Genomic DNA, 20,819 nt, shown 5'->3' with positions numbered 1-20,819 from the left:
GAAAGCGGACCTCGACCATGGATAATCTGCTTTCATTCGAATATTTTCTGAATAAAAAAAATATTCGGGAAAATATTAAGCATCACTGGTAGTCAGGGGCTGGAACTTACGCAGTTATTATGAGTAGGTAGCGGGCCACGCCCTTGTGGGGGGGGAATGTGAAGTAATATAGGGTGGCTACATATCAGTAAAACAATAGAATTTTTTCGTGGGTATAGTGCTATATAAAGTATAAATAAAATGATAATGAAAAGTATAATAATAAATAAACGATAAGTACATGAAATCAATATATAAATAAACCGTACGTTTCCTTAGCTCATGTTCTACTTTTAGATTAGGGATTAGGGTTCAGGAAAGGAAGTCGTTCTGGAAATATATAAAGAAACACAATTAAGGACTTGTACGAATCAATAACAAACCAGAATATAACGCAGGCATGGAAAAGATAAGTAAATGATTAATACAAGTAATTATATCTATAGTCACCGACACGTATAACTCAATATACGTGTCACTCACTCAATAAACACTTGATTATCACGAGAATAACTGACTTATATATCAACATGCACCTCTGTTGGTGTGTGCAGAAGCATAAAGCGCGTCTGAACGAAGTCTTCGAGGTCACATCAAAGGTGAAACAAAACCCTAAACGATGAATTACACAAGTCCTATGACAATCTCTAACATTGTTGCATGAGATGAGAAGTAAGAAATTATCGTTAGGTAAAGGATAGCAACAGGCCATCGAAGATTACGCGTCAATGAGAAAGTAAATGTCCATGTTTTCGATCCGATAATTGAAATACGTTCACCAGAAATATGTTCAGCTGGGTGCTCAAAAATGAGCTAGGGTCGTGAAATACGTTCAGCTGAAAACACGGACATTCGTATCTACATTGGAACTAAAAGTTAATCCATTGAATTAAATAGTAGAGTGAACGGGACGACATACGAACAGACGGAAATTACTACTATTTACTATTTATTTACTATTTATATTACTACGACAGACGGAAGAAAAATGAATTGTTAAAGCCGAATAATTCTTGACAATCATTGCTCGATCACTGTTTGATCACTTATGCAACGTAAATGATACGCAACATTTGACATTTTAAAATGGCGCAATCGAACGAAGAATAATTGTTTCATTAATGCGGTAGAGAGGTTGATTTCCAAAATGTGGCTATCAATTTATTTATGACGGACAGGACTTCTTTAATTAGTAAGCGTTTCATGAAAGACTGAAATTAAAAACGTGAAATATACGTACGGGGAACATTTATATAATTGTGAGTGTGAATTTTTTCAAACAAATTAGGCGAACAGTATAAAATCGAAATAAATAAAGGAGCATTTAAGAAAGGGTGAAAATTTATATAATATGTATACAAAAACTATGAAATGAAAGCTAATAATTATTGTTAATGCTTTCAGACAAGGTGAAAACCAGCATCATTGCCGGAAAAATCACGTTGAGTTTTCAATCTTACATACAGACTAATTCAATTCGGCAAATAATTAATAATATGGCCTTTATTGTTTTAGTAGCGAAACAATCTCAACTTGAAGAACAGAGAAAAGATAAATACTGAAAAGTAATAAAGAACATGGTAATATTATTCGGAAAATAAACTTATTCTGCGGCTTCGACTGATGAAAACCGTCATTTCCGCACTATTCTTGAGACAAAGAAGCGTTGAAGACGCGACGTTAATTCTTTGTTGAAATGCCCCTTGAGAGTGAAAAGAATGTCTGCGGGGAGTCACTTCAATAGCTTCGCTATTGTCTTTGGTTTTCAATTTCCACACTCAAGCCTTTGTTGAAGCATTCGACCAACCGTGTGGAAAAATAGTTATAGTCTTCATCATCGCAATCGAGGCAAATGTAGAGGAAAACTTTTTAAAATTACTGCACCAGAGAAAATTGGAATTTTATGTAATAATATTGCTATGATATTTGTAAACGTTCAGTTCACGCTCAATAAAAAGAGTTTTATCAACGTCCAAATAAAAAGCTGATGAAACTTACTTGTTGAAAAATGTATAATATACGCGTCAATGCAAGTATACATGTAGGACAGCGAGCTATATACAAGGAATATCCTAAGTGCGCAATATTTTCTATCTAATGCCCAAATTAACATAGACACAAAATTGTTGCTTATTTTATAGCGTAATTTATATCCCTCAAACATCAAAAGGAAGTGTAAAATTTCAGCTAAGAGCTTTTCTGGTAATGACGGCATACTCGCGAATAAAAAATTAAATTGAATTATGATCAATTTAATCAAAAAACTTTCTTCAAAATTAATTTAAATGTATAATAATAGAGTATATGAGAAATAGAAAATGTAAAGGCATGTTTGATGCGCTGCTATAATCGACGTGTTATGTAATGTAAAGCTAAGCTCAACATCATCTACGTAATGTAATTTAAATAAAGTGCACATAATTTTAAGTGGAACAGTGAAGGCTTAAATCCAAGGAAATTCATTAAAACGCTTACGAAATTCCGAACTGAGCAGTAGAAACTTACTCAATTACACTCCTGAATATTTTCCTCAATAAATATGTTCAGTAAAACGCAAATTTTAAAGTTTATTTTATTCAACTCTACGTTTATCCATGAAACGCAACGAAACGCTGGAAGTAAACTGTTTACTTGCTTACGCTGTTTAGTTTCGACGCCTTGAGGCTTAAATCTGGACTCCGTGACCTTCTCAAGACTTCTTTATTTGCGCGGAAAATTTCAGAAACATGGCGCTTTCAGTAGATTTGTTGTAGGCGGAAAAGAGGATAGAAATTCGAGAACGTAATTTTATTCCAAAAGTTTTCTTTGACTTCTAGCAAACTATCGGAAACAAAATTTGTATGGTTCATAAAACATCGATAGAACATTCAGAGACTGCAAGAAGATGAGCGCGACAGTTTGCGTTTATTAAGAAACTTTCAAGCTTTCAGCGCAATGCCACATGATTAAATGGAGCTGCTACTGCAAATTACATAGCACTTAAGAAAGCGCAAATTGCTTCTCTAATACTTCAATGAAAATAATGCCCCAGATGACAATAAATATACATTTATTCACTATTCATAAATGAACAATTCTTTCATTGGAAGATGTAATAAATAGTAATAGTTTTGACGCATATATTGTAGTATTTTGACATGGCGCATGACTGCACGTAATAAAATGCCTGTATGATTATTGTAGGATATAATTTCGCGTTAAATAGTTCTAAATCAAACTTTCTGAAATAGGATTATGACCACTTGAAATCAACAATAGAATTTTATTACATACAAGAATTTTACATTTTATTACATACAAATTTCTGGCGTCGCAGTGGGTTTAGCAAGCGGTTTTTAAGTCAGAAATAAATACAGGAAAGTGAGAAACGATTCTAATATCGTGAACCTAAATTTCAGTTTGAAATATCAACGACGAAATTTAAGAGGACTACGAGAGATCGACTGGAGAAAATCAACGCACCAATAAAGATTAAAGAGCGAATGAGAATTTGAGTAATTATTTTGCCCGGACCATTTTTATATTCTCTTGATTAATAATCTTTTGTCAGTTTTAAACATAAATATACAATAGTAATTAACAGAACGCATCAATTTTTATAAGTGCATGCTTTACAAAGAGAAATATTTACATTGTGATGACACGATTTTAAATTGTAAGGCACTTTCATATCGTACAATCCCGAAAAAAACGTCACCCGAGCGGAAATATGTTATATGTTTCAGAAGTTTGGTAATACTGCGCGCTTGTGAATCGCTTTTCAGCGCTTGTCATGACCCAGCGACGGAGGGCCTTATTAAAAACGATCAAAGAAGTTTGAAGCGACGTTCCTCAATTCATGCTATTTCTCTCATGGATATGAAACGGTTTTGGAGGAAAACTTATGATCAGGCGCAACTCACTGAAGACTTTGTGGAGCCAGGAGAAGAAAGTTATGAAAATGGTTAGTTGGTTATACAAGTTTACAGGACGAGAAATGTCCCTACAATGTAGGGAATGTCAATGTCCCTACATTTATTTTATTTTTCTAGAGAAAAAAGTGAGAGAAATGACGACTTTGATGTAGATATTCAATAATTCAATCGTAAGCTCGGTAATTCCAGTTTGAAGATTTTCTAGGACAACATTGCAGTATAAAGAGTTTAGTTCGTCTAAAAACTAATTGCCAATGCTGGAATGATTGAAATAACTTGATTAAACACACATCTGCATTTTTCACTCTTCCACGATTCGAGTCGAAGTAAAGTAGGAACTAAATTCAATTAAAAAAGCGCATTGCTCATTCTCTCACAACTTTTTAAGTTTTCAATTATTTTTTACCCAGTTAAAATGAAAAACACAAGTTATATGGGTCGGACCTTCAAAGAGCATTCATCATAATAATTAAGGATAATAAAACATCACGCCATGACCAAAAATCAAAAGTATTGTAAGTTCATAATCACATTCATTTTAAGTTAAAAATTTTTCCATACATTCCTATCCTTGAAACATTATTATTAGAATGTCAATGCGCGACAAATCCAGCTTATTTTGTCAAGTACAATTCAAATGGTGCGCCAGCCACGGACCTATTACCTCAGTAAGGGAAAAATTGTTTGGCTAGTCCAGTGAATATTCTGGCGCTATGGTTTACGAGGTCGTCAAGCTGTGATGCCCTCACGCGGCGAACTGCGTCGTCCGGGGTTGAAGTGCCTTTTCTGTAAACTTATGTACGTACAGCGTCCACGTGTGCACATTTCTACGTATTATGCATGCACCCTCCATATCTGTTTATGCGCCACCATCTGTTAACTATAAAGTGTCCATAAGGAGCGTGAGGGGAAAATTTTGTCCCACTCAAGTGTCAGCCGCTGTCTTATCTCAGCCATAGGACGAGGCGCAGCAAGCCGTTCGTCGTGACAACGGCGTCACTAGCTGCTGAACACCGACCGAAATATTAATGTAGTGTGGAGCTTGTCTCTCATCAACAAAAAAGAAAACATGGGATGATTGTTCCTAAGGCACATACATGCGCATTGTTTAGGTTGTCAGTGTTACGTGACAGCACTGAAATATGGGCTATAACTCGGTATAAAAATCTTTTGTTATGAAATGATAAAAATATTTTGTTATGAAATGAAGTATTTGGATGCACCAGACTGTGAGCCTACGCAGTAATTTTCTATTATTTAGAAAGGGATTTTAGCGTTGGAGATGCTCGTAACTAAAGCTTGACAATAAAAAGATACCAATGTGTCAAAATAAATGTATACAGTGACTCAATTTGAATACACTGAGACAATTTGACTCCATAATGAGTGTTACATTTCGTTTAGAAATTTAATTCGTTATAAGTGTTTTGCTTAAGCGCCGCAGTATAAACTAGGCGCATAAAGAAAGAAAATAAACAACAACAAAAAGATAAGAAGAAAAAGAAGAGAAAAAAACACTGGCTTCTGAATGTAGATTAGCGTTACGGATGGCTGAACCCAATGCCATGAGAAAAAAAGTGACAGAGAAAAGACTGAAGCCTTAGTGTAGAATGTAGATCAACGGTAGACATAGCACGATAAAAAAAGTGTCATCAACGATGTAAATTGCAGAGTGTCTTTATCTTTCGTCATGGGTTAATAGTTATTCTAGTATTAAAGATAAAATCTTTGGCTCTAATTATAATAATCCGAGCAAGTGCGACTGCTCAGTGTTCTTACATCATTTTATGAGTGCTCTGGCCGAACCTTAGAAAGTCTGGGATATGAAAAAATCTGTCTCCGTGGATATTGGATATTCCTCGAGGTTGTTGAGAAAAGAACAAAGGAAACTGTTACACAAGAGTTAACGGAAAAACAGGAAAGTTTTGGTTGGCGGCCGGGCGCAAGGGCCACTCGCAACTCCTACAAGAAGTGCCAAACTGAGCGGACAGTTGCAGCTGCCGGAAAACGCGTCTAGTTTGCAAGTCGGCCAGGCAGGAACTTTTGGGACTTGGGCGATAAGGAAAGGGCGGACGCCCCCCCTCGGGGTGAGAGAGAAGCACCCGAGGGAACTTGAGAAATATCGTCCATTTATTTACGGCCAACAACAACTTATTTTCGCGCCTGCCCAGGAAATTAATAGATCATGTGTGATAACAGTTTCGGTGCAGGCACTCGTGGTAGAAGAAGTTGTAGCAGAAGTTGGGTTGCTAGGATGTTAATTTGTATTGAGATGTGATATTTCGTAAATATTTAGTTATGATAACATATATTGTTGAGGCTCAACTTAACTCACATAGTATTGGAACAAAGGCTAATGCATCTTCGCAATCGTTATTGAAAAAATATATATTCTCATATATATACATATACATATATAAGTGTTTTGCAATCATTTCGTTATTTTATTCTCAACCGATCACTATTCAATGATGTAAGACACCTTTCCCAAGTTTATGATTTAAGACAAAGTTCTAAATGAATTCCTTTGAAAAATTCCAAATGAATTCTTTCTGAAAACTCGCATCTAAGCAGTTCGGGCGTTACGAAGGTGCGCTTCATCCAAGAGCGTAGCAAGAACTTCAAAAGTCATTTCGCAACGAGCCAACACGGCTACTTTCATTAAAGTTTGTAATGGATTTTAGGGATAAATCGCCCTACACTGTAACTGTCTGCAGTTGCTCGCACGCTCTAGAATGTTAAAGAGCGGCACTGGAAGAAATTTTTGAGTAAATTGTACTCAACATTCACAGTTACATCTTACGTGGTAAGAAGCAAGATGACGCACTCCTAAAATTGATGATGCAAAATAAGGAATATTTGTGTATGAGGGGTACTTCCAAGTCACAAACGACTTTTGTAACAGAAAAATTAGATAAATTCTATTGAAACCAAACCGTCAAACCTGTGTCATTGGGCGAGCCACGATATAATTTTAATTATAGATAGTTTTGAAAATAATTGAATTCACCTAAGATTTTACCTGGTGATGAAGAGTAGAGTTTTTTGCTAAACTCTGTAATTAGACAATTTCACTTGATGTGCATCGAGTGAAATATGAGGTTTTTTAGTTTAGATGAAATTTTTTGGCATTTGCTGATGGCAATATTCTTTTTTATAATGGACAGATTTTCATGAATAAATAAACAAATTTCAATGTCTACGCTGAACTGGGCTCAATGGAACATTGAAGCAAGTTTGAAACAAGTTTTTTGAATGAAATGATCTTGTTTCTCTAGGAACGTAATTAACATAAATAGTGAAAAATAATGTTGAATTCAACGATTCTAGAATTTACTCCTGCACTGGATTCCCTGAAGTTGTATAACACAATATACTCCAAATTTTGGCGACTTTTATTCTGCCTAGAGAAAAAGAGTTTATTTCTTCAAAAAGTAGACGGCACGTGCTATAGGATAATATCAACAGAAAAGGTTTTAAAGGCAAGAGCATGTCTTAAAAACTTGATGACGTAAAAAAACCGAGTCGAATATGTTATTTCGAAACTCTCAAGTTCATAACCACACAACGGCTGCGATAATTCTTTCAGTCTTCTTATGGAGCTGCTGAATTATGCGAGTTTGAGTGCTGGGAACTTGTGGCTTGTTGAGACAAACTTGGGTGCAAGAATTTCCCATGCACTCGCTTCAACGTCCTCAGAAGTCTTCTATGCACAGACACGGCCGCTTGGGGTGCTTAAAAATTGATGGGCTAAGAGGTTCATCACAACCCGTAAATTAAAAGCTCCATCAGGTTTGGCAAAAAGTCAGCATTAACTTGGAAATTCAGCAGTTTTTGCTCGAATTTTATCAGATAAGAAATCATATATACACATTTAAAGTGCAATGGATCCATCGACTAATCATCATGTATATTTTAAATTACGATCATTTCTCTCTAAAATCGCAAGTTATTTACGACTAACGAAACAGTTTACAACTTTGATATTTCAGGTGTAATAAATTGCATGATTAATTCTCCACATAGAGATAGAAACATGAATTCACCAAAGACGAAACGGTAAACCTATCAATCAGGAACTTCAATTTTATAAGAAAATCGTTCACCACATGAGGTTTGTGTTTGAAAATGAACTAAGATTCATCTATCCTAACATCTGCCACGTCGGAATTGAACGCTTAAATTCTAAAATTATTTTGGACACAGATAGGTCAAACTATTCTGAGTGGAGGCGTACAGCTGAACGAGGTGGTTACGCATGTATGATTCAAGTGCAATAACGCCTGCCTCGGTCTTCCGCCAAGCTATTGTAGAAGTTTTGTAACGTCGTACGCTAGAGTGCCATCCGCAAAGGTGCACTCGTAAACTTTGGAAAATTCTCTGATAAAAGTTTCTGGAGCTGAACCAAAATATGGTGAAGTGTAATTAATAACTTCATACTAGTAACCTCTTGAACAACTTCAGAACATCGCTTCTACACTGACTTAATATTTCGAGTAAACACAATCTTCGACGAGGATTGCATTTCGGAATCATCATATTTTAAACAGAAATTTTGTTTGAACAACGCATTTATTCTTAAACGCTTAAATTTCTTTATATAATTGGTTTAGCGTCTTTTAAGTCTTTATTGGTCAGTTTAGTCTTTGATATATTCCGTGTACGTAGATTTAGTATCGCCGATCGATTTCACTAGGATTACTGAATTTTGAACAGATGATGGAGCTAGTCTCCGAAATATTTCAGTAAAAATAGAGTGCATTTTTTATAATTTTCTTATTTTCGAATTCATAATTGTAAATTAAATAAGCCTAGGATGGACATGAGGAAGGAACTTAAGAATGCCTATAAGTTTACCCTTATTTTTTTACAAATAGCACTTGACGAATTTAATTCATAACACAAGCACAATTCATTCGTCATCTTGACTGCCTTGGAAAAAAGCTTCAAAAGCGAATTAATGCCAAGAAATTTACAGCGCGAAAACTTGACTCTACATGTACAGACTATAGTCAATAACTTTGCTAAGAAGTAAATAGTTACTAAAAAGACTATTGCCATTGGAACAAAAAATGAAAATATCTGGTCAAAAGAGGAACGTCTGACAATGAACTGTACCATGAAAGGTGGAAATTTAGTTCCGAGGCTGCAATTTAAATCAAGCAGCTGATCTGGCCGACAATAAATTGTTATCTTGCCCGGAGGCGCAGACAATAAAAACTAAAAGAACTTTCCACTCAAGCCCATAAATCCAGAGAAGCAGTTTAGGTTCAATCGATGGGTGCGATCATCAGAGAACAATCCTAGAATTTACGATCAATCGGTGCAATCATGATGGAGCAATCCTGGGAAGATTGTGGCCGTCACAAGAAGAAAGTATGGTTGGAGCGTTCATCAGTTGCTTCTAGACGGCTTGGAATTACGCACGGCAGATTTGTTATAGAAGTCGTGCGTCCTACATCAAAATTACGAATGGTAGATTTTCTATAGAAGTCGTGCGGGTTGCATCTAAATTTTGAACGGAAGAATATGTTGTAGAAGTCGTGCGGCTGACATCTTTATTTTGAGCGGATGAGTATGTTGGAGAAATCGTGGGGCTTACATCTTCATTTTGAACGGAAGAATATGTTGGAGAAGTCGTGTGTCTTACATCTTCATTTTGAACGGAAGAATATGTTGTAGAAGTCGTGCGGCTGACATCTTCATTTTGAACGGAAGAATATTTTGGAGAAGTCGTACTTCTTACATTTTCATTTTGAACGGAAGAATATGTTGAGTCGTGCTGCTGACATCAACGTTTCGCTCCCTAATCAACGGCTAGTACATTTAGTAGCCTCGCTAATTTTTCTTTATGCACTTTAAAAAGATGTAAAAAATTTTTTGGAAGAATTCCTTCTTGTTGGCGGCATAAATTTTCTGAATTGATTGTGAAAGTTCATGGAAAATCAAATTGTTTGACGTAAGAAATTAAAATGCACATAAGCACTTGTTCATTTATTATTGTGCATAATTGATATAAAATGCACGGTTTGTGGTTTATGGGAAACCTACATCAAATGTAATTGTGTAATTGTAGTAAAAAAAACTTCCTATTTCTTCTCATATCTTATTCGAAAATGTTATTTATAATTCCTTTATGACTTTTTTATTAATTTAATAATTTTAATGACAGAACACCCATTGAAGGTGTTCATTAACAGTCATTTAATTTTTAAAATTTCCTTTAAAGACAATTTTTAATTGCCATTTAATTTTCTTCCTTTAGAAGAAAACCATTTAAAAGAGACCATTTAGAAAAAACCTTCTTTTAGAAGAAACCATTTAGATAGGCGCTATAAAATTATAGAAAATAAATTAATATTATATGAAATTTTTGACGTGTACAAAAAATAGCACTGCATTTTATAGTTCTTATTTATAGTGAGCTTTTTCAAACTTTTTAGATTCAAGACACGAGTCTGGATTAGGTGGTCAAATAAGTAATGGAATTACAGTTATACCATTATAAACCCAAACTCGTTCAAAATTTTCCCATTGAATTAATTTGTGACGAAACTGGCCTTTCAAGATCATCTTTCACGAAAAAATAGGTTCGGAGGCCATTCAAAATGTAAATGTATTCACGGCAAAAAAAAAAACATAGAATAAAAAAAACGATAGAGAAAAAACCCTCGGCCAGGATATATACTCGCGAAATATAAGGACTGTTTTTTTCAAACGCTGTTTGTTAAACGACAATACTTTGTTCTGACTTTCTGTTAACTCCCAATAAATATTATTCTATTGGATCTCATAAAATATCCAAATGTTGAAATTTTCAACTCATTTTTATTTCCACTCTGAAACTAATACAATCTTTATGACATATGAGACTTGTTGAAAATTTATTATACAAACTTTACGCTACGCTACGGACATTTTTTTATCGATAATTTATAACATATTCTTTATTTTCGGTTTATCCTGACGCCAAAATTTAATTACTCTTCTCTCAGCTGTAAATTTATTCCATGCTTTCAATTCTCTTTATTTCCTGCATTTTATCTTTGGTTACGTCATCGCGGTCACCACTCCATCCCTCTCTTCAATATTACAGCGTCTTTTTCTTATCCACTCAACTTTTCCCTTTCACTTCTCCTTTGATTACTCGTAGAAAATCACATCGACATCTCCCCAAGATTTTCCCTCATTCGTCTCATTTCAACTTTTTTACCCCTGCACAAATAACCTTCCCCTCTTTAATCAAAAGCTTCTTCTCGCTGCTGGCGTAATCCCTCAGGCGAGCTGCATTTAAAACTTCGAAAATATTAAGTTCAGAACCTCGAATCAAAAACCGGTAACCTTTGTAGCTCAGAACTAAGCAGAGTTGCTTATATGAGCGTATGACTTAATTGTCGAGTCACCACATGCGTAACATGTGAAGGAAACTTTTATCGGTTAGTCGAGTTCTTGGAAAACAATACAAATTTGATATTTATGGAAATAGGGAAGGGAGTATTGTATCAAGACATGGCTTTTTCGGTCATTTTTCAATCATAAACACAGTATACAAATATATTAGGAAATTGAAACCACCACTCATTAATCTCAGCCGTATGCCTAACCATCACCACCACTCATCACCCTCAGCACCATTCCTCACCATCACCACCACTCATCACCCAGCACCATGCCTCACCATCATCACCACTCATTACCCACAGCACCATACCTCATCATCACCACCACTCATCACCCCAGCACCATGCCTCACCATCATCACCACTCATTACCCACAGCACCATACCTAACCATCACCACCACTCATCACCCTTGGCACTATGACTCACCATCACCACCACTCATCACCCTCAGTACCATACCTCACCATCACCACCACCTAAGCACACTCGTCACTCAGTGTCACTGAGAAGAGCATACGCCATGCGTCTCGTGGAGCGTCTGTCACACGCATTAAGCTTCTATTACGGAGCGGTCATTTGTCGGTCCTGTGGCCCCATTACAGTTAAGCCTATTTACGTTGACGTCGCGTGCAGCTTCAGAGGCACTGTTTTGCCTGCTATAGTGTCACTTCCTGCTTGCTTTGCGTCTGTCAATATCAGGCCATTTGACTGTGTCAAACACTTTTTCCTACTCGAAATATTTTCTAAACTGCCCTTTTCACAACCTAATTTCGGACCCTGCTCTTTTTTCATTCAAAATCAGTCATTAGGGAAAAAGTCGGCGAAACTGAACAATAAATTATGCCTTTTTTGCTGAGAATGATATTAATAAGTAATATAAGAATAAAATTATTCAACACGATACACTTCTGCAAACGGTGAGTAATACATGAAACAATAGTGCATTTTTTCCATACATGCATGAGAAAATGCGCTAAAAAGAAATTACATTTATAACTAAATTTTTTTTCTTCTTCGAATAAATGCAGCGCAGTTACAAATACGACTCTTTCTCATTGTTAATTGAAAAATGAAGGAAAACTCACAAAAAACGACGGGGAATTATATATATTTTTAATTCCGAGGTTATCACGCGCAGTTTTTATGATGCTCATTGCCGCAACATGAACAGCTCAATTAGTAATTTCTGACTGAATACGAGAAACTCGCCTGCATACAAAATTGACAATTAGCCATTTGATAAAGGAATGAGACTTACAAAGCTATATACTAGTAGTAATTATTGAACCTATTGTAGTTCAAAGAACTAAAAATAACTCAATGCAATTTACGCTGAAAATTTCTTCTTCAGAGTGCCAAGTAAGTCGCTACTGATTCGGCAGCGATCGAGTGCGAGAGCAGCAAGCAGCAAGGCGCTAGCGTATGCAAATGCAAAGGGCATCAGACAACGGAACTGGTCTATTCCATTCTTCCTTAGAGTAGAGATTCCTTAGCTCGATTTAATTTAGTAGTCGCGACACTCGTTGAGCCCCTGAAGACACTTGCTACAAAGTAGGCGGTAGAAGAAGTTCGGAAGCAGAAGGAATTTTTGTACAGAATAAATAATTTTAATAAGGAGAAGATGCAAGCTATTAATAATTCAGGATAGATTCCTAATTTGAAGCAAGAAACACGGTTTCATTTTGCAGACTAATGATAGTGACGGTATTATTAGAACCTAAAATTTCACATCTGATGTGATCAGAGATTTGTGTTATGAAAAACACAAAACTTTTCTTGGGTAAAATGTGAAAACTAGTATCAGAATCTGTAGACGTTAAAAACTTTTTCAATCATGCTAGAAATTTATGAGATATATAAATGTTCATCAATATGAGCTTGAACGTGATTTGGGAGCGAATATGTCGGTTTCTAGAGGTAATTAAACTAAACAAGTTTTCCTCTAGTCATTGAGGCGCAAGAAGCAGTGGACCAGAGGATAGCGACGCCTGCAGATCGAAACTCTAATAGCTTATTTAACAACCGGTTTCATGTTTGGTTCGCAGTGGCTTCGAATATTTAATTTACTACCATGCAATAACCTGTTAACTAATATGCAATAGCATAATAACTAACATGTTGGGATTGGATCGGTCGATCTCTTTCGCTTTCTATCGATTAATTGAGTTTAACTATTACGCAATACAATAAACATCAGATCACATATGCAAAACAAAATCAAACCACAACTCGTTGAATAATTTCTCAGTCTCTTTCTTTATTGCACCTTTAGAGAATTTACACTGAAAATAAAAGTTTAGGGCACGTATTCACTTAATTTACGTATTGTGTAACGGGATTTTTACTTCCAGAGACATTTTAGTCAACACCTCAACTAATTCTATGTGCTGAATGTCGTAGAAGGTTGCGAGCAGCCCGCACCAGCCGGCCACGACATTTTCAAGTGAGGAATGCGCAGGGGCTGTTGTAAGCGCTGATGTGTCGGAAAATGAATAAATGTCTCATATGGGGATCAGAATGCCCAGTAGTATATACGGGCATTAAGGTCTTCATGAGATCGAGGTCTGCACATTAATTATCAATCGCGAAGTGGAGAAGCGACTTCATTATGAATCCGAAGTATGATGTTGAAACAAAAAACGCTTCTCCACACGATGAAAACTTATCAGAGTTGAAAAATTAAAATCTATGCTAAAACATGCAAATAAGGATTTGGAAAAAGTGTTAATAAGACAACAGTGAGGACTTAAGTTTTGATAGGCCTAATCAAGACACTGTCATTTTTTTTATTTCGTACTATTTATTTAAACAAACGAGTTGCTTGAATTTTATTCTCAAAATGTGAAAGGGAATTTAAGCGCTCGATATATTAAATAATTGTAATGTAACGATGTATTATGTAGGAAGATCGAATTGAGCCATAAAATATATTCATGTAGTCCAAGGAAAACTTCGCTCGGACTGCGCTACACAAGCCATTTAATGATAAAATGTCCATGTCCGCCGACCGTCTCCATGAAGTTGACAGAATCTCAGGTTCGGTGCTTATCAGGACACTTGTACGAAATGAACTGTCACCTAGACGGATCTCACGCAGTGATCTAAATAAAGCTTGCAAAAGTCTATGGATAAGCTTGCAAAAGTCTACGGATACGCTTGTAAAAGTCTATGGATAAGCATTTCTGGCATCTTCTGAGTCTGAACTGTCTCGAGCTCATTCAGTATTCGTTGTAAGGTTAGAACGATACGAGAAACCAAGCTTTATGTCAGTCGTTCTCCTCGCAAAACAACTTGTGAAGTCTCTCATTGTTTGAGTTCGAGCTGTTTATGTAATAAATTTTTCGCTCGAGAAGTCAAGTTATTTAGCTCTCATGTCGACGGACTGCAGAGAGTCTGGGCTTCGGAAGCTCTCCTTCGACTGAGATATCCTTAGCTTTCTTGCTGGCAAGTCTAAGCTCCCGCTCTTTAGATTGCAGAGCACAATTTCACGATCTCGTGGCTCGATGTTTTCTCGAGGATTTTGACTATTGTTTTAAGGAACGAAACGAAGCTTCTTCTGGAGCGTAAGATGGAATAGTCTCGCTGTGTTTCAAAGCTCGCAGAGTCCGCTAACTAGCATTTTTTACGGCCTCGTTCCTTGAATTCCAGAGCTCACATTTCTCAAAAAAGCCGCGTGCTGAGGCCTGCAGTTTTGAGGCGGAAACAAAAACGCTTATGTTGAATTTTGAACCACAAATCAAAATTTTTAGCAGGGGGCCTTTTCAAGCTCCTTGTATCTATTTACCGAAAATCTGTTCAAGCTCATATAAAATAAACTGTATTGCGATATGTTTTGTGCTGCTCATTTGAAGTTTATTAAATGAAGACACTTTCCGTTCCTGCAAATTATCTTTTCGCTGCCAGGAAGTGCTTGAAATAAACTGAAATCTTGGTGTGTAAATTTTAGCATAACGAGGATCAGCTCACAACAGAACACAACAGAACACAACAGAACACAGCAGAACACAGCAGAAAATTACAGAACACAACTAAACATTACAGAACACTAAAGAACACAGCAGAATACAGGACAGAACACTGCAGAAGAGAAAGCTGTTGTGGGCCGCTGCAAGTGGCCCGAGGGCCGTTACACGCGGCCCGTGTGGTCCGCAGGTGCCGAATGTTTTAAAGAATGTACAGAGCAGTGAACATACGATGGTTAGTTGATTGATTGGATGAATGCTAGTGGATGCTATGCGTTTATGTATTAGAATTCTTTCGTATTTCTACCATCTACTTAAGAACAATTTTTCGTAAAACTGATCTTCGTGTTTGGCAGCGCACCTGTCAGTCAGAGCATCGTAGTTTCTCCTAGCAGTCCAAATATCGGCTGAAAAACTAAAATTTCATCTGCAATTGCTTCATAAAGATTTGAATGTCATAGATTGAAATCTGCAAATTTATATTAGATATAAATACTAAAGAACCATATTAAAAATGTTAATTAGCATGACAATTTTTCCTAAGTTTCTTCAACTCCATGACATGGCAGAGCGGTCTGAATGGACTAGTTAGGAAATTGAAATGACAGTCTCCAGTACATAAGAGCTTGGGTTGAAGCTCTCAAATTAATTGCGTCACAAGCAGCGTATGAAGCACCGTATTATACACAAAGAACAGTAGCAGTGCTCCAAGTTCTCTGACAAAATTACTTATTCGAGTTCGCTGTGAAAGGATAAACAAATCTGCAACTCGACTAGAGCTCGGTTGCATTCACTCACATCGCTTCACAGTGAGTGCCGTATAATTAACTTCTTTGGTTACAGGCCCATTGAGATAACGCTTTAATCTGGCCCAGGAACCGTGACAAAGCAGGCGAGTGAAACGCAAGCTTTTCTAATTACGGAAATTTGTGTTGGCAGCTCAAGAGCTTTTAATATGGAGAGCTGTTTGGACTGGGAGTCATATTCATGATGAAGGTGAAAAATCTGATGGTGAATAGATGCATTAATAAATGGAGTCGTGTAAGGTTGAGACTGAAATCGATTGTAATGACAATGTGAAGTGAGAAAGAAAGAAAATTATACTTGAAAGGCACAAGAAATGAGAAAATTTGTCTACATATTATTTGTTGTAGATAAGGTCAATGATTAGGTAGACTGACAAGTGACGAAAAATTTAGCTCTAGAATGGCACTGTCAAAAATAAGTGCGCGAGCTAGCGAGAACAAGTGCGCATGTAAAATATGAGCACATTGAGAGCCTATATTTCAAAATGCAAGATGTAGAAAAACTATTCATGTAGGACGATGCAAGTGCAAAAAACCGGCGCATGCAACAAACATTGAGAATATAATTCAAATGAACTTGGCATATTCTATAGCACCATTCTATACTCTATACCAAGTCTTTTTATCTGTGAAAGTGTTTATAAATTCTTGTCCTCAGAGGACTAGAACATAATGCAGAGAATTATTTGCAGTTTAATCCCATTTAGCAGCCGCTGAAGCCACACACTTGTCCGTATTTGCCCGTTGACGATTACTGCACAAGTTGCCCCCAAATTACAGAGCAAAGTTAACGCTTAGAAGGCAAGTGCTGAAGGAAGCTGCCAGTTATCCACGAGCAGAATTCGACGCCACAGACTGTTAATTGCCAAGCATGTGCGTAACTTGGGTCTTGAGCGCGATCAAGTTCCCTCAAAGTTCCCATGCTCATTAACTAATTCCTCCCCTTCATTTTATCAATGTAATATACAATTTGTCTATATTATTGGTTGAGGAAGGTCAGGTCTTCATCTGAATTTATAGGTTCATTTTAAGTGGCCTACGATGGCACTGTATGAGGAGGGCCATGTTCGCTGGAATGGTGTGGTAGAGGGCAATGTTCGTATGGTAGAGGGCCATGTTCGGTAGAATGGCATGGTAGAGGGCTGTATTTGGTAGAATGGTATCCAAGTAAATATGAGGGCGTTGTCTGAGGGTTCAGTGCATTACTTTAAAATGCGGCATTCTTGGATCTCAGTTTCTGCTTCAAGAAGATCCGCAGGATATCCTGTTACCGCTATTTTCAGGGGTATCCATTATATATGCGGCGAAAACCACGGGAAGAAATAAGAAAAACTTATCTCTCGTCAGTATAGCAATAGTACAGAGAAAAAAAAATTAACATACACACACAAACACAGCCAAACCGGCACTATTCTAACGTGGCTTTATAAAACTCAAACATGACTGAGAATCACGTGCTGATTATTTCGTACTTTAGGGTCGATCCTAAAAGCTGTTTGCATGGTTTGCAGAGGCCTCGAATATTTAAGTCATTGATAATTGAACGCAGTTCGTCCTGAATAGTTAATTAACCATCTTCTGTGACCGAGTTTTGATTGTCTCAATCGTAGTGCGATAATCCGTTAATCAATGCTGCACAAAATGTTTTTTATCTCAGTGATCTGATCGCTGACATGGAACCCACTTAATTTTTCGCTCAAACAGTCTATTAATTACTATTTCATGTTTGTGAATGCTGAAATACAAATTTCTTTAGGCACCAAAGGCAAACTGAAATCTGAGGTAATAACACTTCATTGCAGTTATTTAGTATATATCAACTATTGCTGGAAAAGTTAAAGATGAGGGTGATTTTAGTGCAAAAATTCTTAAGGCATACGATTCACAACGAAATTTAGCAATAGTAAGCTAGTTTATTTAGCTCTAAATTGACTTGAATTGATAACACTATAAAAGTGTGTCACAAATTGCTGACAAAGTTATTATGGGTTAACTCCTCCCATGACTCACAAATAAAAAAAAATTATCCTTATCAAGCTTCGCAGTGAAATAGTTAATTGCTTCTATTAGTGAAACCATATACGAAATTCCCCATTAAAATAATTACTAAATATTTAAGTATTCACCTATAGCTGATTATTCATCATTACAGAATTGAAAATAGAATTCAAAAATAAATAGAAAGCGGCGATGAAAAAAGTATAAAATAAAAGCTTAGTATGCGAAAGCAAATGGCCCGAGGCAATGCAAGCGAGGTCGACATGCTGCTCGCTCAGGCCACGCAGTGACATCTGCTGGTGAAAAGTTGGCACACGTTGGCGGCTGCAGCGCCGGACGCTAATAAAGAAAGAGGAGACGGCGAGCGCGATCGAGGAGCAAGGCGCGTCGTGGCTTTCCGAGTGCCCTCACAGTTCCGTTATTTATTGCGCCGCCAGACTTTATTAGGTGCCGCCGACAAGTGTAATATGGCGACCATCTGCCGCCGTAGTGCGCCAGCTGCTATTCTTTAGTGCCAATCCTTGGTACCAGGTCACGAGACGACGCGGAATACACCACATGAATTCCAACTGTCATTTGCCAAACTCGAGCCTAAAAACAGAATTTTACAGATAAATTGGAGACTGTCTCTTTGTGAGGCTGAAGAATGGGTTGGCCTCGCAGTGAAGTGACTGAACCTCAATGTTCTGCCTTTGTTGGAAGCTGTGTAAATCATTTCTATTCCGTTAGATGAAATAAAAATAAATCTAGGATCTTGCACGGCCTCATGAAATTGATGCAAAAAGTTTTTAATGATTAATCTTAATATTTTAATTATATTATTGTAAAAGTATTCAATTAGGGATTAGTAGAATGTTGATGGGCAAGTTAAATGTCCTGTGCTATCGATACCTCGTAATCATTTATCGATCGATACCATTATTATCGAAAAACTAGAGAATTGCAAAGCCGAGCTGCTTTTCTGAATAAGGCGCACATTTTTTATAATACGGTTAATAAATATTAAGAAAAAAATTAAAAAAATGTACAGTTATTTTCAATTATAAATATTGGCGAAGAAACTTCTCACATTTATCTACATTTAGAAAAGTAGAACAGAAACAAATACATTTTAAAAACGATAAGAAAATATTAAAGATGTACCATTCAAAAAATACTTAAATAGATGAATAGATGATGAATCATGCAAATAGATGAATTCGTATGATTCATCGAGAGAATGGGTCATTGAAGACTTAAAAGATAGTTTAGTTATGCCATAAATTGAATTAAATTAAACTATCCAGGTAAATTTTCCAGGCTGGACAAGCCTTGCGCTACTGATCACAATTGGGCATGCCCCCAAATGATTATTTGTTCACTTCCATCATTATTTTTATGTAGTACTTAAATTAGCTTTTTTGCAAGCCAGATAAATAAAAGAATCATCCATGAGAAATAAAATTCTGTGACTTGGCATGAATTTGTCGTTCAAGTCTACGTTAAATGTCTTACATTTTTTAAAATTGTATCAAAGGGGACCAATGTTAACAGTATCCGAATAAGTTTCTGAATTTTAATTTGTAAAATTGTTCCGAGACTTGCAGGTCAAAAAATTATTATACTCGTCTTGATTGATAGCCTCGAATTTCTATCTCCTGCACAGTCACAAAACTCAGTCACAGAACTCCTTGATTCCTTCAATGGCTCTCTGGCTACGCTCCTTCAGCTGAGATGTCGACGAAGGAATTCCTGTTTGTGCGCTCAATTCTTTTCTCGAGAGGATCCACAAACGATGCCATATTTTCCCTGGCTTCCCCATAAACGTCCCCACTCATAATTTATACACTATCAAGCGGTGGGAAAAATTCCAAGGAACTAATGCGCCATGATCGATTGACAGGAAGGCTTGAGGTGATAAGAAGTAGAGGCCAGTTTGCTGCGTCGGCGCCGCACATACCAAGACCACGTGAAGATTTTGGTTGGGACTGAAAACGTCCGGTGAAATGGACGATTCCTTGGCGATGGAATGGAAAAGCCGCCCCATTCCATTTGAAATACGAGAGCAAGATGAACGATCGTCCTTTTCAAGGCCCGGAAGTGATGGATAACGAATTGTTCAAGTTAAAGAGAAGCCCGGCTTTCGATTACGAGGCTCTGACTTGTATCAAAATCACTGCGCCAGATGGGCTCGAATAAACGTTAAGCGATTGTAAATATTCCCACAGTGCCAGTAATTCATGATAAAGTTGTCATGTATTTTTTGAAGTTATTGTTAATACTGACGATCTTTAAAGAGACAGTCCAAAATCTTGTAAATAATTTAACCAAAAAAGAATTAAATTTTGAACTTTGCGTTCGGCGCTTTGAGCGATTGCTTCTCCCTGCATTTCTAAATTTGCTCGCTTTAAAACATTCAACTTCTAAATAATTTTACCATTTGCATTTATCTAACAGAAATGGATTCTATTTACTTGGTCTTCAACGTAACAGTAGCCAATTTATAAGTAATCCTTAGTAGGTCCTTCATTGACAAATGAGTGGCCAATGTAATGGCCACTGATGGCCATCAGTCCACTAGAAACAATGAGTCATACACAAGAAATTGATAAATAGCATGCTGGCCTTTTATAAAATATTTATTAATACAGGAGCTCTAATTAATTTTTTGGCATTACAATAAAAATGCGCTTCGAACAGTATTATATCGTGTTATGA

Source organism: Hyalella azteca, unplaced genomic scaffold (assembly GCF_000764305.2).
Source record: "Hyalella azteca isolate HAZT.00-mixed unplaced genomic scaffold, Hazt_2.0.2 contig15836, whole genome shotgun sequence".
Taxonomy (NCBI): domain Eukaryota; kingdom Metazoa; phylum Arthropoda; class Malacostraca; order Amphipoda; family Hyalellidae; genus Hyalella; species Hyalella azteca.
This window is presented reverse-complemented; position numbering follows the sequence as displayed.